Raw genomic sequence first — 20,631 nt, forward strand, 5'->3', positions numbered from 1 at the left:
CCATAGATTTTACAAACCTTGTTCCTGTTGCATGTCATGCCATATAGTCTATGATAGTCAAAGTCTGTGAAGTCTACATGTGTAGTCTATGATATCTATTACAGCCCAGAAGTCTATGTTAAATAATCCATGGGAAAAAAAAAGGAGGTGGTAGCTTGAGATTACTGAATCTTTATTTATTCTGTAACAAATTCCTTGTGTTTTTTATACGTTGGGAAAGTTCACTTGAGTCAATTGGACTGTGCTCATTTTTCAGGTAAACTATGTTGTCCAAGGAATTTTCTTTGAGTATTACCAAAAGCAGATGTTGACATTTGTAAATATTCATTGACATCAGGAGCATTTTAGGCTTTTTTTTTCTTTCCAGTAGAGGTATTTGAAACACCCAAGTGCTAAAGCAACATAACTGACATTTCAGGTCCCACCAAGTTTTTGAATCAGTTTCCAGGCTTGGAAGTTCTCTGTTCATATATGTATACTTGTGCATGTATATGTGTGTGTGCCAGTTCATGCAGACTAGAATTAGTACATTTCATTAATTTAGGTTATTTTTTCCTCCTCTCACCAATAGCTGTGAAAAATTAATATTTACTTAATTTACTTCATTATTGTAGCAAAGATGTGGATGTTGTAGGGAAGCATGCAGGTCATTACTGGCAGGGTGGAAGAGAGGAGGAGAACAGAGGTGGTAACAGAATTAGACCAAGGAAATTTGAAAGCCAAGGGAAGGGTTGGAGGTAGAGAAGGCAGTGGCAGTGATGCTCATGGTAACTTTGCATACTTTCATTTTGTTCAAAAAGCTATGTACCGACATCTTAAACTGTTTTTATTTTATACTGTAATCACACTTTGGGACTTTTTCAGGTCTTGTAATTATCTAAGAATTTTTAAAAAATTAAACTTTCAATAGTTTGAGGAAAATATCTCAGAAATAATTTATCCAATGAATTCTCCATGCAACGTTATTTTACAATGAAATTATCTCCATGCCTGTGAATTAAATAGGCCAAGACTCTTCCCAGAGGGAATTTTTATTGTGACTCTGACTGTCTAATCCATTTAAAATTGGCAGTTTATAACTGACACTTCATTAAATTTCTACTTCTGCATACTGCTAGAGTTGGTGCTTCAAGTTGGTTAGTCAGGACCTGATCCTGTAACCTTACTTATTCAAGTAATATTATAAAGGTATAATCTTTCATTGCATATGTGAGATCTCCAGGCCTACAGAATAATATATTTTGTTTAGTTCAATAATTATATGTAAATGTTGTTGCTCTTTTATTGTGTGTGATTCTACCTCTGGATTTAATTGTGTAATTCTGCACATGTATTAGTCTTTCATTAACAGTCACAATAAATTGTGCAGCTGGAGTGAGATAATTGCATCTGTGGGGCATAGCAAAATGCAAGATAGATATGCCAGTTCCCTGAGGTTATGATTAGTCTATAGGAACCATTCTCCATTGAGTCTTCTTTTGTTATTAACCTAAGTCTTTATTGTAGGAAAGACTCAGCATAATGGAAAATTTGTACTTGCAGTTCAAAAACTTTTTAAAAAGTTAGGTGAGAAGAGGGGGGGCAAATAATTTAACTCTTTACATGCACCCTTCCTTGTAGCAGAAAGTGCAACAAAGGAAAATATGTTGTAATGAAACATCTGCTGACTTCTGCTAAGGATGCTATGTGCCTCTGAATGTGCCTCTCCAGCTTTAAAAGTCTTGCCACCAACCCGCCAGTCAAGTTCCTCCATCTGAAAAGAGGACATTCTCACAGATGATAATAGAATGATATTCATTCCCATTTGGTGTCAGTGGAAATGCACAGAGGGAAGTCAGATCTCTTCAAAGTAGTTTCTCTTCCGAGTTTAGACCTATTTCTCATTACAATGGGATAGGCTGTGACCCTCATGGATATATTTTTTATGCAGAAGTTATGCCACTGATCCTGGTAGATTTCAAATGATTTACACCAACGTGGCTGCCAATAATGATTTACAGTGGTGCACGAGTTCAAGTAGGTTGACAGATCAGATTGCATAGAAAGATAATATGAAGATACTTTAATGGATTCACTTATTCTTCTTGATTTTGTAACTGAAATGGAGATAAATTTGCAACTAGTTCAGGAAGACAAACAATTTCGGCTGAGATCTTGCCATCTTGCCATCACTACTCCATCAAAACAAAGAGGCTTTTGCTGGAATAAAGTTAGACTATCATAGACTATCCTGAGTTGCAAAGGACACATGAGGATCAACTCCTGACTCCAGACAAGGCAATCTAGAAGTTAAACCATGTATCCGTGCTGGTATTGGCTGGGATGGAGTTAATTTTCTTCATAGTAGCTAGTATGGGGCTATGCTTTGGATTTGTGCTAAAAACAGTGTTGGTAACACAGAGATGTTTTCATTATTGCTGAGCAGTGCTTACACAGCCAAGGCCTTTTCTGCTCCTCACCCCAGCCCACTAGTGAGCAGGGTGGGGGTGCACAAGGAGTTGGGAGGGGGCACAGCCGGGACAGCTGACCCCAACTGACCAAAGGGATATTCCATACCATATGACGTCATGCTCAGCATATAAAGCTGGGGGAAGAAGAAGGAAGTGGGGCATGTTCAGAGTGATGGCGCATGTCTTTCCAAGTAATGGTTACGCATGATGGAGCCCTGCTTTCCTGCAGATAGCTGAACACCTGCCTGCCGATGGGAAGTAGTGAATGAATTCCTTATTTTGCTTTGCTTGCATGCGCAGCTTTTGCTTTACCTATTAAACTGTCTTTATCTCAACCCATGAGTTTTCTCACTTTTACTCTTCTAATTCTCTGCCCCATCCCATCAGGGGAGACCGAGCGAGTGGCTGTGTGGTGCTTAGTTGCCGGCTGGGGTTAAACCACAATAGTTTGGAAGCTGTCCAAACACTTCTTGAGCACTGACGGGCTTGGGGCGTGACCTCTTCCCTGGGAAACTTCTTTCAGTGCTTGACCACCCTCTCAGTGAAGAACTGTTTCCCAATACCCAACCTGAACTTCCCCTGATGCAGTTTTAAGCCATTCCCTCACATCCTGTCACTGGACACGAGAGAGCAGCGTTAAGCACCTCCTGCTCCACTCCCCCTCATGAGGAAGATGTACACAGCAATGAGGTCACCCCTAAGTCTCCTCTTTTCTAAGCTGAACAAGCAGAGTATCCTCAGCTTCTTCTTGGAATTCATGCTCTCTAGTCCTTTCACCATCTTCTTGCCCTCCTTTGGATATTTCTATATTTCTAATATTTCTATATCCTTCTTATATTGTGGAGCCCAAAACTGCACACAGTACATGAGGTAAGACCGCACCAATGCTGAGTATAGTGGGACTTCTTTTAACTTCTTTTAACCAGTTAGCTATACTGTGCTTAATGTACCCCAGGATACAGTTGGCCCTTTTGGCCACCAAGGCATATTGTTGACTCATATAGAGCTTACCATCAACCAAAGTCATAATCATAACAGTAATAATTCGTCCACTGCCTTCCATGGTAGTTGGCACCCATCCTTAAATAGCACGAAGCAAGAGTAAGCATGAAGTTAAAACTGACAGCAGAGCCCGTCTCCTAAGACCATTCAGCAATGCATCAGCGGTCACAGAACTTAATAATCACTCAGACTCCAGGGCTTTATTCATGTTCATTGATGATATTGATGACTGAGGGGACTAGATCAGGGGATTATTCCACTTCCATCAAATTACCAACTATGTGTGGTCTGTTTATGGCAGCTGGGGAAATGTATAACCTAGTCATATACAACAGCTCAGATCCCTTTTTTGCAGCAGTGGAAAGAGTAAGAAACACTGAAAACCAAGAATATGCAAGGTTGTGAGGTATGCCCTTGTAGTTTTACTAAACAGAGGTCTGCAGTAGGATATTTTCTTTATGATTTCCTGACTGCGCTGGGATACTCGCCAAAGCTAATGTTTTGTTGAGAGATACGAAAGACTTTTAATTAAATGTTCAGGTGCCAAAAGGTTAGGGTAGAATTGTTCTTTCTTTCCAGTTTTTGCAAAGAAGACACAGAAGGATCCTATTAATATTACAGAAGGAGTGAAGACTTCATGAAGGCAGGGAGGAAACATTGCCTAGCAAATAAAATAACTCCTGAGAGGAAAAAAGGCATTTGAATCTTTGGAAAGGTTCTTCATTATTAGGGGAATTTTTGTTGGCAGAATACTTGGAACCATGCACATAGCAACCCTATGCTTTAGGACTCATAGAAGTCATGAATAAGTCAAGAAAAATATTACAGTTTATTTAATCCTTTTACAGCTCCATAAGTAAGTGTCAGATTTGTTGAGAATAATTGATTTTTTTACAGTCTGTTGAAGGATTGATTCTCACTTTGTCTCAGGAAGAATGTTTCACCAAAAAGTCATATTTGTACATATCCAGGGGATGAAATACCGGGTAACAAACAGAAGCACAATTTTTACTTGACAATGCATGCAGGTAAACTGTTTGCTACATCTTCAATTGCAACAATTGTTGATAACCTTCATGACAACATGAAGTTGGGTTTTTTTGTTATTTTCTTTGGAACCATTCAGATAAAAACAGCTCTAAAAATACAGTTTCAAATGTAAAGTTTCCCTCTTTGTTTCCATGCTGACTTATGTGAAATCTAACCTTTTGAACTCACGCTTCATTAACTTGGAGGTGCATGAAGGCAAATCTGTGGAAGTTAAGGCAGGCACTAGTTTATTCCAGAATCCCTCATTTTCTCATAAACTTCTCACACAATGCACAAATATTCCCAGAACTGCACAAAAGGTTTGGGTCAGCTGGAGAACTTTGCCTCACTCTTTTGAGAGGTGGGAGGCGTCGACATGATATTTGTTTATGCTTCCTCATGTGTGGATGGCTTCAGTCTCAACTTTTGTTCACTGGAATCTCAAAAAATATTGTATTCTTTACTTCCAAAACATCTACTGCTCCATTGTTCTTGAGGAAATTAGTTCTATTATGTCTGTGGTTTTTTTATACCTGGCTTCCTGACGATGTTATATACAGATCTCATGTTTGCTTCATATGAAACGACTTTACAAACTTGGTCTTTCGATTTTTCACACATGATTTCACAGAAGCACAGCACAGACTTTTGCTTGTCTCAGCATAAATGTCAATGCTACATGTTTATCTTACTCAAATGAGCAGTTGTAGTTGGGGAAATAGAGAAACAGAGGGACACTATAATAACATCTGCACAAACGGCTCGCTACTGCATGATACCCACCACCACACTTTTAATACATAGCTTTCTCCTCTACTGATCGGTTGCTCCGGAAGTGACTGGCAGTTCTTTGGCTAAAAGTTCTCACTTCCAGTGAAAAAAAAAAAGAATACAAAAGTCAGTTTTGTACTTTGTTTACAGCTCCACAGGCCTGCATAGTATTTTCCTTTCTGTTGATAACATGCATTCTCTTCTCCTTGAGAAAGCACTGTTGAGAAGACCCTCTGCTACCTACTTTGAAAGTAGGTTCCTAAACCTGTAAATGGTTATTTTCCAAATTCTTAGTTCAGTGTCAGAGTTTGCCAGGACCTTTTTTACGGTGTTTATTCCTGTTAAGGTTGTCTCTTCCTTTTCTTGTCTTCTGCTGAATTTTCCTGGTTCACCATTGATACTGATGAACCTTATCTGTGTAGAAACCTCTACCAGTATGGGCAAGGGTGACAAAATCTGGCCTTAAAAAATAAAAACAGGTTATTCAGAGGAAAAAAATATCAGGTGGTTGGACTAACCAGGCACTAATGACTAGATGCCACAAGTACTGATGATTAAACGTTCAGGAATGAATTATTTATCTCAGCCTCACGCACAATACTCAGGTACATATTGTGTAAAATTAGATATTGTATTATCAGCCCAAAGTTTAAGCACTGTGTATAATGCCCGTGATAGCTTAACAACCTCTTGACAATTGAGTGTTTATTTGGAAAATGAAAAGCTTGTTAAAAACCTCAGAAAAAATAATGCAAACTTTTTGTTATGCACTTTATAGTCATGATAGTTAACAAATCAATTAACATGTTAATATGTTAGTAATTTCTATCTGAATAGATCTGGCTCAATAATTGTTGCAAGACATCATTCATTTGTATTGCTCCAGAGAATATACACTGTCTGAATTCTACTTGTGTTCATTAATTCCTTTCCACTTCACACATAAATATGGTACTTGACATGCTGTCCTTGGTGATGTATAATAGCAATTTGCTTCCGACCTCAAGGTCGCTTTCTTTTTTGTGTGTTCTACCAGCTGAGATTTCAGGAAGCCTGTATGAATGCTTATGGTAGAACTGGTGCTCTATAATAACCCCTGTTGCTGTATGATAAACAGTTAATTACTTCTAAGGCTCTCTTGTATTCTGAAGATACAGACCTTAAAAAGTGTATTTGCTGTGCTGCGTGTAGGCCAAGCTTTATTTCATGGACTGGAAGGAGATACCTGCCTACTTCCTGATATACCAAAGCACTTCATCCCCAGTGCAGGCTACTGTCTGCAGATTTCAAAATTTGTAATACTGGTTGCTGCTTACTTCCAAGGCCTGAGTTTCATAGGTGAGTAGGCTCAGACTAAAGACCTGGCTGAGAGAGAGTGGCTGGAAGGCAACTGAAAACCCTCCACTGGGAAGAGATAATTGTTTATCATAAAAAGGAGTTTACTATAGACATTGTAATTAAAAATAAGACTATGGTATATAGCATTTAACCCTCATACTCACAATTCAGTAAATGCTGGAACCCCCCTGCACGAATTTGTAAGCTAGAGAGTTGTAAGGGCAAGAGAGGAGAAACAAACTCTGTCGTGTGGCCTGGAGTGATGGCTGGCAGCCCTGTCCCAAAGGACATTCCAGATATAGAGAAGGAGGAGGGTAGAGGTGCATGTTCCCTTCCCAAAGGCTGGTCAGTGCATGTACTGGTTGCAATTTCTATCTATCCAGAAGAAAAAAAAAACCAAATAAGGCAACTGTCTGGTGGGAAAACTCAAAGAGCTAGGAACAATGGGTTCTGTTATTAATTATTTGATCCTACTAATATAAAAAATGCTAAGAAACAGGAGGAGATAATTTTTATTGAGAATCATGCACATTGATGTGTGAGTCTGCTCCACTTCGTGAGTGATAGAGATGAAATTAGAGACAGTAGTTCCAATAGCTATCTAAGGAAAAAAAAATAGCCAAATGAGAAGGCTGTAACAACAACCTTCAAAAGTCTCCCACAAAGAAAGCTAGATTTTTTGGTTTAGGACACTATGCCCTGTTAGTCAACTCTGTACTTGCCTTCCGTTTTGCAGTTACCACCCACCATCCGCTCCCAACATGTGCGAATGACCCCTCCTTAGTCCTTTTGGGGGTTTTCCAGAAGGATTTTCAATTAGGATACAGGACTTGAGCAAAGGGCTGATGGTTTTGTCTTGATTTCAGAAGAGATGTGATGGACCTCTTCTGACTTCTAAGGAAGGCTTCCTAAGGGTCATCCTCGAACTGCATTGCTCAGGACCCAGAGAAATAGTACCGCAAACTATTAAGATGCGTGAGTTCAGCAGGCATGCACCCGACTTCTAGCTCTGTAGATCTTGCAATTTTCTTTACAGCTGTTATGACTAATTCAGATTTGTGTGATTTTAAAAGTTTTAAGCTATGAAACCCCTTTTGTCATGTGCATTTCAATTGTGTTTTCAGATATTTTCTAAACTATCTGATCATCTCAAGTTTGTGCAATGAGGCTGGAAGCCTGCTAGAGTGGGATTGGGATGGAGACATTTGGTCCCTGATTTTTCTAGCTATATTTTTAAATATGGTGATTAACATAATTCCAGTATACTGATATTCCAGTAGTGCAGAATTGGGATTATAATGCCAGACCTGGATATGCTTCAGTCTGCAAACATGAAGTCTTTTGTGATTGTGGATGTGATAAACTAGCAGTCTAAAATACAGTAATTGATGATATTGTTCATTTTTCTGTATTTGTCCAAACTGAAATAAAATCGAGCTTGCTGGCGGAAGATGCAGCGTGCTGCTTTCTCCTCAGTGGTTACATCAGGAATGGCATGGGTGGAGAATTCTGTTTCTAAGGGTGAAGAGCTGAAAGCTGACCCAAAGAATAAATGGCAGGTCAAAACCACTGCTTGAAAAGCAGACCTTTGTCACTAGAATGACTCCTCACTTCTTGCTGTTTCCAGATTTTTGCATTAATATGGGTATATCCCAGCAGCCTTTCTGTGTGTCCTACCACTTATACTCTACTGAGCTCTAGGCTTCCCTCATTCTTGGAGGGTTTTACTCTCATTCTTTGCTCATTTCATGGACTGTTTATGATTGAGCTATTCCTTGACTTTGTCCCATTAATGTATGACAGAGGGAAAAGGTTACCCACCTGCCTGAAATGAAGGTTAAATACCTGAAATAGGGGATCATGACTGTTAGACTGAAAGAATGGAAGACTTTTCATTCAAGACATTTAATTTCAAGTTTTTTAAAATGAGCATCAAGATGCAATCTGTAGAACAGATGATGCATGTAGCCTCTAGCCTGTTTCTAAGGTTGAACATAAGAAGAAAAAAAGTGTCTTCAGGAATTTAAAAGAATGGTAAGCCATATTGATTAAAAACAAATGTAGAAAGAGCAGAAGAGGTAGGGGCATCAGTCCATGTCTGCCTTCCACCCTCATTTTTCTGATTTACCAGCTCAACAGATTTATATTTTGTGCTTATTTTGGGAATCTCTAAAAAAAGAAGAGCAACAGAAATGAAGAATTAGATGAAGGTGCAGAACACAAAAGAGCAGGGCAGAAACAGGATGGTGGTAAGAAAGAAAGTGGTGGGGCTTTTTCAAACTACTCACTCACTAGCCAGGAGTGCTGATAAGGAAGCTGGAGAAGGGTATTCCCTTCTGCCTTTTTATTGTTGTTCTCTTTCTTTCACTCCTGATTTGCCTCTTTCTTGACATTTAAAATCAAAACTGTCTGGCAAATTCAAGCCAAATTCAAGGATTAATTGCTCTACAAAAAAATATTCTTTTTGTCAAAATCGGTTGAAGAGAGAAAAAAAAATTCCCATGCTGTAGCTCTTAACTGTGCTGCAGAGGAACAGGAGAGTATACATAATTCGTTGTGTTTAATTTATATACAATGTGAATCTATATTACATACAACCATAGGAGCAGACACCACAATTGAAACAAGTATGTTTTGATCATTTTGTGTACTCTTAGGCACGTATAGATAACATTTAGATGCGAAAGAGTAGGAACTATGTTTGTTTTCAATCATTGCCTACCATACTGAGACAAATCCACTTCTCCCTTTTGTCCCAAGCTGGTTTTCATAAACTGGAATGTGCAGTCTAAATTTGCAATAAGAACAATTAAAATTTCATGTTGTTTTTTATGTTCTCAAGTGCTATACCCTAGTATTTTGTTCTGTCATCAGTTTTCAGATTAAGAAGGTGTTTAGAAAAGAGATTTCTCCAGTAGTAATATTCAAGATGTCTTTACAGGGAACGTGAGGACTATTTAGAAGGACTGTTATGGTAGAAAAGGGGAGGTAGCATAATAATTTTTTTTCCCCATTCTTGTTTACATTCTTGGTGTTAAGCTCCTGAGGTGAAGAAAATCAAATCAAGTCTTTCTGAACTAAGCATTATTATTTCTGCCAGATAATGGGAACGGTTTCTCAGCATGGTAAAGGATTTGCTGGTAGCTCTTGAAAGGAGAGAAAATTATTTTTTGGTTGCCTATAGATTTCCTGGCAACTCTCCTTAAGGTAGCTTGTGGGCTTCTGAGATATCCCTTGACCTGGTCTAAAAAGTCAAATAATCTTCCCAGGTGTTGCTCAACATGGAAAGAAACACAGAAAATTCTCAGACTGGTGAGGAGCAAAATTTCTGGGAGTGTGTATGTGCTATAAATTTTGGGCTATCGCTTATTGTAAAAACAAAACCAAACCAAGCAAAAAAAATATCCTTTCAAATAAAAATATTGTAAAGTACTAGTACTTTGCCTGGGGCTAGAATTTATGGTTATGCAGAATATTGGAAATCACTCAAGTCCTTCACAGTTTTCAAAAGCAGAATTTTTGCTGTGTTTTCTCCCTTCCAGTTTTGAGAGAGCCCTCCGTTTGAGCATCTTTCCAAGATGTGGTGCAGTAGGGCTATTTGGGAAATCTCAGGGCACTTTGTGGAAAAGTGAAGTCTCTTCGACCCTTCTCAGCGTGGTGCCAGTGCTGCTGGATCCCCAAAACCAGAGTCCTGTGGTAAGCAGGGTGAAAGGTGTCGTCCCTATTTACAGTCAATTAAAACCGAGATGCTTGCACAGGGTTTCCTTGCTTACAGCTGTTTTTCCTGAATTCCTGGCTGTCATTTGAAGTCCACCCTAAAAAGACTTTACAGTCTTTGTGCAAGCCTACAAAACAAGAGGACACAAGCAAGCATTCCAGGATGAGTGTTGATGGACAATTACAGTATTGTTGGCTGCGAGTTGAGAATGAAAACTTAGGAGAATGAACGTTAAAGGACCTCGGTGGGCCATTATGCTCCTCCTCTTCTTTATCATTCCTCTTTCATACCAGTTCCGGGGAGGCAGCCTGCTGGCTCCAGATGGTCTGCTGAGCCACTCACATCTGGCTCTTCTTAAGAGAGTTACTAGTAATGAGCTGAGCACTTGGGAAATCAGAAGTGAATACCTGAATTGATATCTTCATTTCTTCATCCATTGATATGGGAAATATGAGAACCTGAAAGTGTGAGACTCTGCAGTCGTGGGAGACTAGAGGAGCTAACAAACATTTGTGCTCTCCAATGACATGGCATGAATGGCCAAGTCACTTTGATCACATCAGGATTCTGTTCCTGCAGATTCAGCAGCAGTGAGACCATGCTAATGAGGACTTCATCTTCTATTAGGAATTTATCTTTCACATTCCGAACTCTGATCAAATCTCTAAATATTTTAAATGCAGTACAGCATTTTTGTGCCATTCCTGTGAAATACATCACAGGGAAGGGCTTCCTCAATTTTACAGAGTGGTCACAGCACAGGCAAATCACTGACAGGAGGAGAACGGCTTTCAATTTGCCAAAATGTAGACTTTAATAAGTATTTCCACTGATTTAAAGGCTTTGAAAAGGCATGGTCTTGTGAGCACTGCATCCAGAGTGAGGAACTAGAGTCTATTTCAGTCGTGTAGAATGCAAATGACAACTTCAAAACCAAATACAGTCAAATAATAGTAGTATTAACATCTTATCTAAAGGGTCCTTCATTTTCTTTCTCCTGAGGTTTGGCTGCTTATACTATAGGGTATTTGCAGCTCCTAAGGTGACTTTGGTTGGGCAAGTCATTAAACATCTATGTCCAGGTTTTCCCATCACAACAAATGGCAATGACAACATTTACCTACTGCAGTGGGGCTCTGTAAGGCTTAATTAGATAACATTTCCAAAACATTTTGAAAATGCTGTAAGATCTTCAATTGCTGAATGCTACCAAATTAAGGCATGGGTGATGTCTCTGGCATGAGCAGTGTGATGAAAGATGTTCTGCTTTTGACTTAGATATCAATATGCCATGTTGTACCAGGCACATCTGTGAATGGTACCAGGTTTGCATATGATGCCATATAGTTGTGTAGCCTTTTATCCTATATAGTAATGCCATCCTTAGTGTATTATGGATTACACATGTAAGGCTTGATGCTACTTTTGTGATGATTTCATGCCATTGTATTTCCATCAATTTCAGTTACACATTTATAGCAAAAAGAGTAGAGGCTGTACAAACTCTGTATATAGTTTGCATTCAGCCTTATAGGATTTATTTTTGTCTCTATGGGAGCAAGTATTTTCTGTTTTCATTTATTCTGTTCAGGGTTAGCATGCATAGGTGTGTTTGGTTGTTACTGTTACTATAGTGGATGGCAATTGCTATTATTAGTGTTTGTTGCTGGGGTACCTGGCAAAAATGTAAATAGAAAAGCCAGGCTCTGGAAGGATGAAATGACTGACTTAGTTGCTCTTCTGAAGCATGCTTTCAGTTTTCCTTAGAATCAGATTTTGCTTCTAATTTTATTCTGCTTTCACAGACATACACACACTTTGACTAGTCCCTTAAAGCTTTAACAGCACTTACTAAACCCATCACTCTGCTTTGTGCATCAGCCGAGAAAGGTTGAAACTCTGGCAATCTTCACAAATTCCATGTTTGTCCTTGCTCTTGCAGTCTGTGACAATTCTGGCAACGGCCCCCAAAGCCATCGAAAACACTTTTTCACTTGGATTATTAAAACTATCAAGGATCTCTGTAAATATAGCTTGGAGCTCGTTCTTCTGTAAAACCAGACATGTTGAAAGGGATGAAATAACTACCATTTGCTATAAACTGGATAGAGGGGAAAATGATTAGAAAGTGCCAGTCCAATGGTGCATGCACTCAGCCATCTGCTACAGGGACAGTGAGCTTGGAGGCAGGAAAGGAAGGTTATTTTCCATTTCCCTTCACATTTGTGGCTTGCCATAGTGCCAGTGCACAATGTTGTGGCCCTGATGTAGCCTTTCTTATTGTGCCTTTTCTGAGAGAAATGTGTATTTTTGTGTGATGAGAACCAATTTTCTGGTTCTGGTATATTTCCTGAATTCATTGATCATCTTCAAGGATTCAAAGCCATGAGTGAACAACTCCCTACTTATCTTCTGCAGGTGCAGAGCAGCATTTCCAACTCTGAGAAAACCAGCTCAGCTAGTAGTAGAATTTGCGTCAACTTGCCATTTCTTCAAGTGGCCCAGGATGTACTCATCTTTTAATACTTTGCAAGTGGATTCAGTGCAGAATAGCTAAAACAAAATGAAGTGACTGGCAAGCTGATGGGAGAGGTTTCCTAAGCTTTGCCATTCTGTAACTTCTCAGTTGCCTTACAACTAAGTAAAACCAGCACTTGTAAAGTCCACTCTGCTCTGGTTATGAACACCATCCTTGTTCAGTGCCTTAACCTTTGAAATGCTAAGGGTTTCCTATTTGCAGCCCTGTAGTCTACCTTTTATATGAAATCTGTAACCTTTTATGTGACATGCGATGGCAATATTTTCCATTGTAGTTCTCATGCTGTTGTTGTTGTGCTGTTATTCTCACCATCTTACATCCTCAAAGCCCAATATTATTGTTATGTCAGGTTTCTCATGTGAAGCAATTGCAACCTGCATGGAATTGGCTCTTCGTTACCCACTTTTTCTTAGTCCTTGTTTTGAAGCTTTTAGTTTACATCAGTGGAAAAACAAGACTCAATGAATAACAATGCAGATAATAATAATATAAATAGCCAATAAGTATTACTCAATGATGTGCATGCACAAAGATTGACAACAGATGATTGGGCAGCACCTGCACCTGATCAAAATGTGCTCCAGTCAGTGTTAATAGTGGGAACAGTCATGAGAGGTCCTTATGCAAAGTATCCAGGATTATGGGAAAAGCCTGGTGAAAAATCATCATCAACATTTTTTGTTCTTTATGGTAACCTTGAAGTCAGTGTATGTGACTAAGCAAAGACCCCACAAATAAAACTTTGTGCATATAAGGCTATCTCAAGATCCTTTTTGTGACACCACACCAAATACATGCAAAGGAGGGATTCCAACCCTGGATGGTTTAACTATTGATGTGAGCCCTTCTTTTGCTGAGAAAGACTGACAGCATTAAGCCTCAGAGATCTCTAATTCTTCATAACAGGAAGGAGGCTCAGCCCAGTAACCAAGGTCATCACAGTCAGCTTCAGTACCTCTGGTGCAAGAGGGGAACCACCTCGGTAAAAATGGAAAAATTGAGTCCATGGTAGCGCTTGGCAGTGATCAGTAGGATAAATATGACTGCTCTTAATGTTAGAGAAGAAGGAATAATTCAAGGGAGGATGTGTTACACAGCTAGTAAGTTGCATAGTCCAACCAGATGGATTCAGAACATTTTTCCATGACCTAGCTAGAAGAACACCTTCCAGGTGGGTCTCTGGTAACTGATAAACGTTTCAATGCAGTCGATAAATTTAATCAAGGAGGATTTATCATTTTTAATGGTAGCTTTCAGAGTGTTAGTTGCACATCTGGATTCAGGACAAAATGTGGACTAATCAGTAATCGGGTGGCAGGCCTGCACAGGTAGCCCAAGGCATACAGTAAAATACTGAATGTTCCACTGTCATTTCAAATCAGGCACTCTGCCCTTGCAAAACTTAATGAGGATTCAGTTGTACTTTTTCTATCAGTGTTTGGTAATGTATTAGGCAGAATGGAATTGTGGGGTTCATGTTGATTAGATCTATCCAAAAGCTCACCAGTCTACTTCACGACAGAGGGCTGGATGGTTTCAAAATGAAAAAGTATATACACCCAAATGTCCACAGCTATTGAGACAATACGGGTAGGTGATTTTGGTGCTATGAGTCCTGGCACTGTACCCTGCCTACATGCGTCTAATAGAATCAGCAAAGCTGCTGTTTCTATTTCCACGTTGACACATTCATTATTTTTTCTGCTGACACCCAGCATGTACAGCTGGGTTAACAGTCCTATTTATCTAATGCTATTAAATAAAGTGCCTTATAATATCTCAGTATGGAATGTGACTGGAGTCCCTTTGTGGCTTCACTGAAATTTCAGTTTACTTCAGATCTGAACATGCCTTGAACCACCATGGTATGGCTAGGAAAGCCATTAATTTCTCCCATTTCTTCATAGCAGACATGTTGATGATCAGCTGTCCCTTATTTAAGTCAAGAAAAACAATGAGTGTCACTTTTGGAGTTTCTCTCCTTGTGTTTTCTTTACTTCAAATGTTTCTTCTTCCCACAGAATAAAAAAGCAGGTAAGCAAGCAAGCAAGCAAGCAACCCAGACGCCAGATGAGTATCTCTGGGGTTTTTGTTCTTCTCGTCTTCTGGTACGCACAATTGAAAACAACGTTCACTACAAGTCTCAGTGAAGCAAGCCTATCTTCTTGGATTAGCTCAAGCCTGATCTACCATGCTAATAGCATTTGTCTTTTCATTTCATTGCCATTATTGCAGCAGCTTATGCCTTTTACATATCTTTGTTTATAAATATTGAATTTTAGTACACAGACTCTGCTACAAGAAAAACAGGCAGATAAGACAGCAGAATACAAGCTCTGAAAGTAGAGTAAGTGGGAGACAGGCAACAGGAGTGATGTTGTTTTCAAGTATACAGATATGTTGGGTCTTTGCATTTGGAGAAGAAATAGAAAACTAGCCTTTTCTCATCCTATTTGTCAAGCAACTTTCTGCTGACACGTTTTCTTTTGCATTCATCAGTGTTATTTAGAGCATATTTTTTTACTCAACCCAGGGCATTATTATGCCAGATGACTCCACTCATCTTCATGAAAATACTTCCAGAGGATTCTCCTGTCTGAAAATTTTGTAAACCAGCGTCCTAAAAGCATCCCTTGTGAACTTCCTCACTCAACTTATTTTTGGAGTTGATCTCAAGCTATCGCCTATTAACAGTCTTCCTCCATAGCTTGTAAAAATAGGATTATCCATTACATTAATATTTAATTACCTCACAAAACTGGATGTTTTGAATCTGTCCTCTGGGCCATACACAACATCTGGGACACTCACCAAGTAATGTGTCTGAATGACCAGGAAGATTAATACAGGAACATAAAAAGCACCCACAGGCGCTTTGCATTCCTTATTATGGAATATTATAAACAGAACCTTTGCTGCCTGGAAAAAAAAAAAAGAGGGATATAAATTTAGTTGGAAAATAATCTGTAATCTTGCTGTCTTTGCAATAAATACACTTTGTTATTCTCCCAAGCTACAGCAGATGATATGTTAATGTCACTCAAGCTGACAGTTAGCAGAGGGAAGCTGTCACCAGTAATCACAATTGCCACTGGCCAGGTAGCAATGGTATAGCCATTACCCTCCACTGCTATAACTGTGTGAGGATGGATGACTTGAGGTTTTCTTGATCAAATTTCAGGCTTTAAAATAACTACGATGATTGATTTTCAATTTTTTTTTCTATAGGAAGGAAATAATGCACCCATTAGAAAGATTATTTTTTTCTTGAAGAAAACAATGCCATGAGTCCAAAAGGAAATTATTTTTTGCCAGTCTGTAAAATTAGTAGCCTAAGTAAAGAGAGAGGCCAAGTAGCAAAAGATGAAGAAGCTGTGATAGACCTGACAAGGAAAAAAAAAGGACTACCCTGAACCATGTATCTCTGCAATCTCAGGCACAGAGAGTTGTATTTGCCATAGCAGCATGATCCTTTCCTCAGTTTTCTTGGCACATTGATTTTTTTTTTTTTAGCTAACAGTCCTAAATGCCTCTATCTTTTAAGGTAAATAGAAGCCTGCAACAGAAAAATCACCAGATCTTAAAGGAAAAGGTCAGACAAAGTGATCATTTCTGCTTGATTTTCTTCCTGAAAATCTTGTCTAAATTCAGTAATAATGAAAAAAAAAGGTAGTCTGCAACCACTCTGGGCTCAGGCCTTCTGCCAGTATCTCTAATGAATTCCTGTTTTTCATCCACCAGGAGACAAAGGACAAGGAGATTTTACACAACCTCTGTTACTTGGGTCTATAAATGCGAGCAGATATTCTTTCAAAGTTTCTCCATTTAAGGGTCACTTTGTCTTAAACTTTTTCTGTTACTAGAAGCCAACATCAAAAACCTGAGAAAGGCTTTCTTGCAGAGATTTCACATTTCCAGCTTACTGCGGTAATGGTGGGACTCCCCATCCCAAACCCTCTTTGAGAGACCCTCATGATCTCTCCCCTGCTCTCTCCCTTTCCTCATAGCTCTGAAGTGGCATTTCCTCCTAGTTTGACTTACAATGGCCATACGTAATCCACAGATAAGCCCTCAGGCATGTACCAAAAGCCTTTGGGTATGAAACGAGACAGCACCGTGTCCAAAGCCTGCCTACATGTTATTACAGCAACAGGTAGGAGAGAGGCGTGATCCTCAAAGCTGTGACTTAATTCACAGCTTTCAAACTTGTTGAAGCAAGGCCTTTTTTTTTTTACACTTCAAGGGGCTCTGCAAGAACTTAGAGGCTGACATTTCTTTTGGCTCTGCCAGCGGAGTTGAATGGCTATAAATTGAAGAAAACTTACTGATCGTATCAGATGTTACCAAACCTCTTCTCTGTCCTGCTGAGGAAGTGAGGCTGAGAGCAGTTATGTGAAAGTGTGGAGGGACTGGACTTTCAGCTGTCTACTTCTTCCCATTTTTGCCCCACAAAACGAGCCTTGAGCCAGAATCACTGCAAAGTTAGCAGGATTACCTTGACCTCCTGTGCACGTTTGCTCTCTTTCGCTCTGTTTTTACCTTAGCATGCTGTCTTGCACATAAACCGATCTCTGGCATACTCTCCATTGCACGACAAACCATGGTTCTCCTGTCTGGTCAGTCTGGCTTAAGACCACCAAATTAATTCACACTCTTATTTTGGGAATACAACCACTTACCTGTCACAGGAGAGGGGATGTCTCAGGAGGGCTGAGAATATCTCCCTTGGGTGCTTTTCAGCTAGTAACACACAGCTTCTGTAGCTGCCTGTCTGACAATGAATTTCTGTGTAGCCTGAAGGTGGAAATAAATGATATCCATGAACTCTGTCACCCGGAAGAGAATAAAACTAATTTAGTTTATGTTTCTCCTGTAGATTCATTCCTCTTCCTGGTTTATGTCTGAACAAAGTGAAGGTCAGCGTCTGAATGGGATCGATTCACAGCTCTGCAAAAGATTCCTGTGCCAAATAACAAACAACGCAGCTTTGGAAGTGAGAAAAGCTAAAGGCTTTGCTCTTCCAGGTGATACGTGCATCTGCTGCAACACTTAACAGTTTCAATAGAAGCTGAGGGAGCTGAGGATTTTGCAGAATGACACAAACACGAATGGTTGGACATGAGGTGGTTTAGTAATCCAGGTATTTTCGTGCTGTAATCACTGCGCTTCTGATTATTCCTGATCTCTTCTGACAATGTATATAATAAGAGATGTTTCAAATTATGGTCCAACCAGGGCACTAATTCATATCTGAAATGCCTATATGTGAAAATCTGAGATGAGGCATTTTCAGAAGCATATCCTCCCTGTTTTCTGCTACTTTCTAAGTCTGAAAATGTGAAAATGTTATGAATATGGGTATTCTTATTTTTTTTTGTATTTCTGCCTTTGTCCATTAGCATCTAAAATATGGAAAGCTGTGGGAAATAAATGAAAACCAACAAAAGATAAATAAAATCTAGTTAGGCCATAAAAAGGCTTTGTTTAGATATGGGCAACCAGTTTGTTGATGCCAGCTTTTGACCAACATTACAATGTTGTTTTCTGGTTTTCAGACTTTTTACTGTTGTACAAACAGATTAGAAATCCTTCTAGCAGCCCTGAGGAGGAACTGCTAATTCACTCCATTTGTTGAAAGAGCGGGAGGACTGCAGCCTCCTTGCAAATGTGTGCCATTGCCTGGCTCTCTTTAGCAGGCTGCAGCTTTATTAAGAAGACTGGAGGTGAGGAGAAACAGTGGATTTGCTCCAAAGCTCTGTCTCTGCCAGATGTGGCACTGCTGAGGCTGGGGACACACATCTTGTTTCAGCAACGTTAGCTGAGAGATTGTCATTCCTAGAAGGTGGAGAGCTCCTTGTCACCACCCTCCCACCAGGTGGAGGGTCCTTGGATCCTCCTTGGATCTGCCTGCTGTACTCCTCACGCAGTTGGTCCCTAATTCATCCTAGACAGCACAGTTGAAGGAAATTAACTGCTAGGTCTTTGCTAGCCCATCTCATATTTTCAAAGGGAGCAGATTGGCTCAGCTGGCTGCCTGATCAGCACGTCATCCTCCGTCAAAGAGTAATGACAAGCAACTGAGCGTGAGCAAGGGAGGGTGAGCTCTTCACTTGGCACAGCTGGGACCTGCCGAGGATGTGTCCACAGGCAAATGCGGATTCCTCTAGTGGTACAGGGAAAATATTTCTAGTGATCCAGAATGAAGATTTCTATCCTTAGGGGGAAGAAAAAACCCCACAAAAATTATTTATAAATAGTGGAGAAGAAAGTCTCAGAAATAAGGAACTCTGTCTGCTCCAAAATTTTACTGTACCCTTCATATTGCCTCTCAGCTCCTTCAGGATCAAAGTCACCATTACTGAAGCTGCCTGGGCATGAACTTGGGCTGTCTGTCTTAGGCCAGCCACAGCTACAGGGATCCAGCTTATATCTGTGGGTAGCGGGGTGGATTTTTCAGGGGTCTGAAACAAATAAGAAAAAACCTGTTTGGGACATTAATACACTGAAAAGATGAGGAAGGTAAGACAGTAATATAGCCAAAGTTTCAGTTTGGACGCTCTGGGGCTGGGTTAATCACTTTTCACAGCAGGTTTCCAAATCTTTCTTATCATAGTTTATAAAGTAAGTTGAACCATATGACATGTGCAAAAGGAATACAAAGGGCTTGTAGGATGAGTCTGAGCGGGAGAATAAACTTACAAGACTTGGCGAAGGCTAAGAAACATCTGCAAGAATAGCTTTAAAGAGGCAAAGCCAGACCACCAAGGAAAGTATGTACGTCAAGAAGCAGAGAGAGGTAAGCCTATGTCAAGGAACAAGTTTCAGGTACACCAGGAGTAAATCCACAGCATACAGAGACAAGGAAGAGAGCATAAACATGCCAAGGAAAGCCAGTATCCAACAGAGAATTAGAACGGGAGAAGCAAAAAGTTGTGATTTGCACAGTCAGGGGAGAGTACATCGTACAAGTGTGACAGAGAGAAATGCTAGCTTATTCTGAAAATAAAGGCAACATTGCCTAGCTTTAGGCAGCAGTTTGCTGGGTTTCAGGATCTCGTTCATGATACTTCTAGATGAAGCTCTTCCCCTGCTTAATTGTGTTGCATTACATGTGTCCCCGTGGCCAGCATGAGAAAATTCTGGATACTTGCATGGATGCTGTGGATACTCAGCATCTCTGGCAAAGCAGGAGGACAGGGAATGCCAAGCCAGGTCAGACCTGCAATCTACCTAACTCACTGTGGTGCCTTTCTCTATTGTCATCACTGGATGCTTCAAAAGGAGACTTGAGATGTGGGCAGCTGACGGACAGCCCATAATCTCTCCTTCACAATATTGTTGTGAAGGATGATGTTGTTGCCTTTCCCTTACCAGCAGTAAGAGATTCCAAAATATCATTTCAATGAAATATGATGTGACTTGTGACATCCACATTTTAAATGCTGGCATGAATCTCTTGGTGTCTCCCAACAGGGACAGTAATCCTCAGTGACCTTTCAGGTGAATTGCAATACTGACTAAGCAATGTAGGTAAGCAGTACACCAATATTCTGCTATTTACCGATTAACATCTGTGTTTAGGACACCAGTCACCAGGATGGGGCTGAGGACAGACATCACTGGTGGTTGAAGAAAAGAGGATAAGGGACATGAACATGTCACAGGTACTGTTCTTACCTCGGTAACTGCAGGAATATAAGTTGGTGTCTCTGGCCTTGGGCCTGCAGACACCATGCTTGGGATGGTGAAAGTATCCCAGCACAAGGCTTAGTCCTGGATAAGAG

This window comes from Gavia stellata, chromosome 1, assembly GCF_030936135.1.
Source record: "Gavia stellata isolate bGavSte3 chromosome 1, bGavSte3.hap2, whole genome shotgun sequence".
Classification (NCBI taxonomy): Eukaryota; Metazoa; Chordata; class Aves; order Gaviiformes; family Gaviidae; genus Gavia; species Gavia stellata.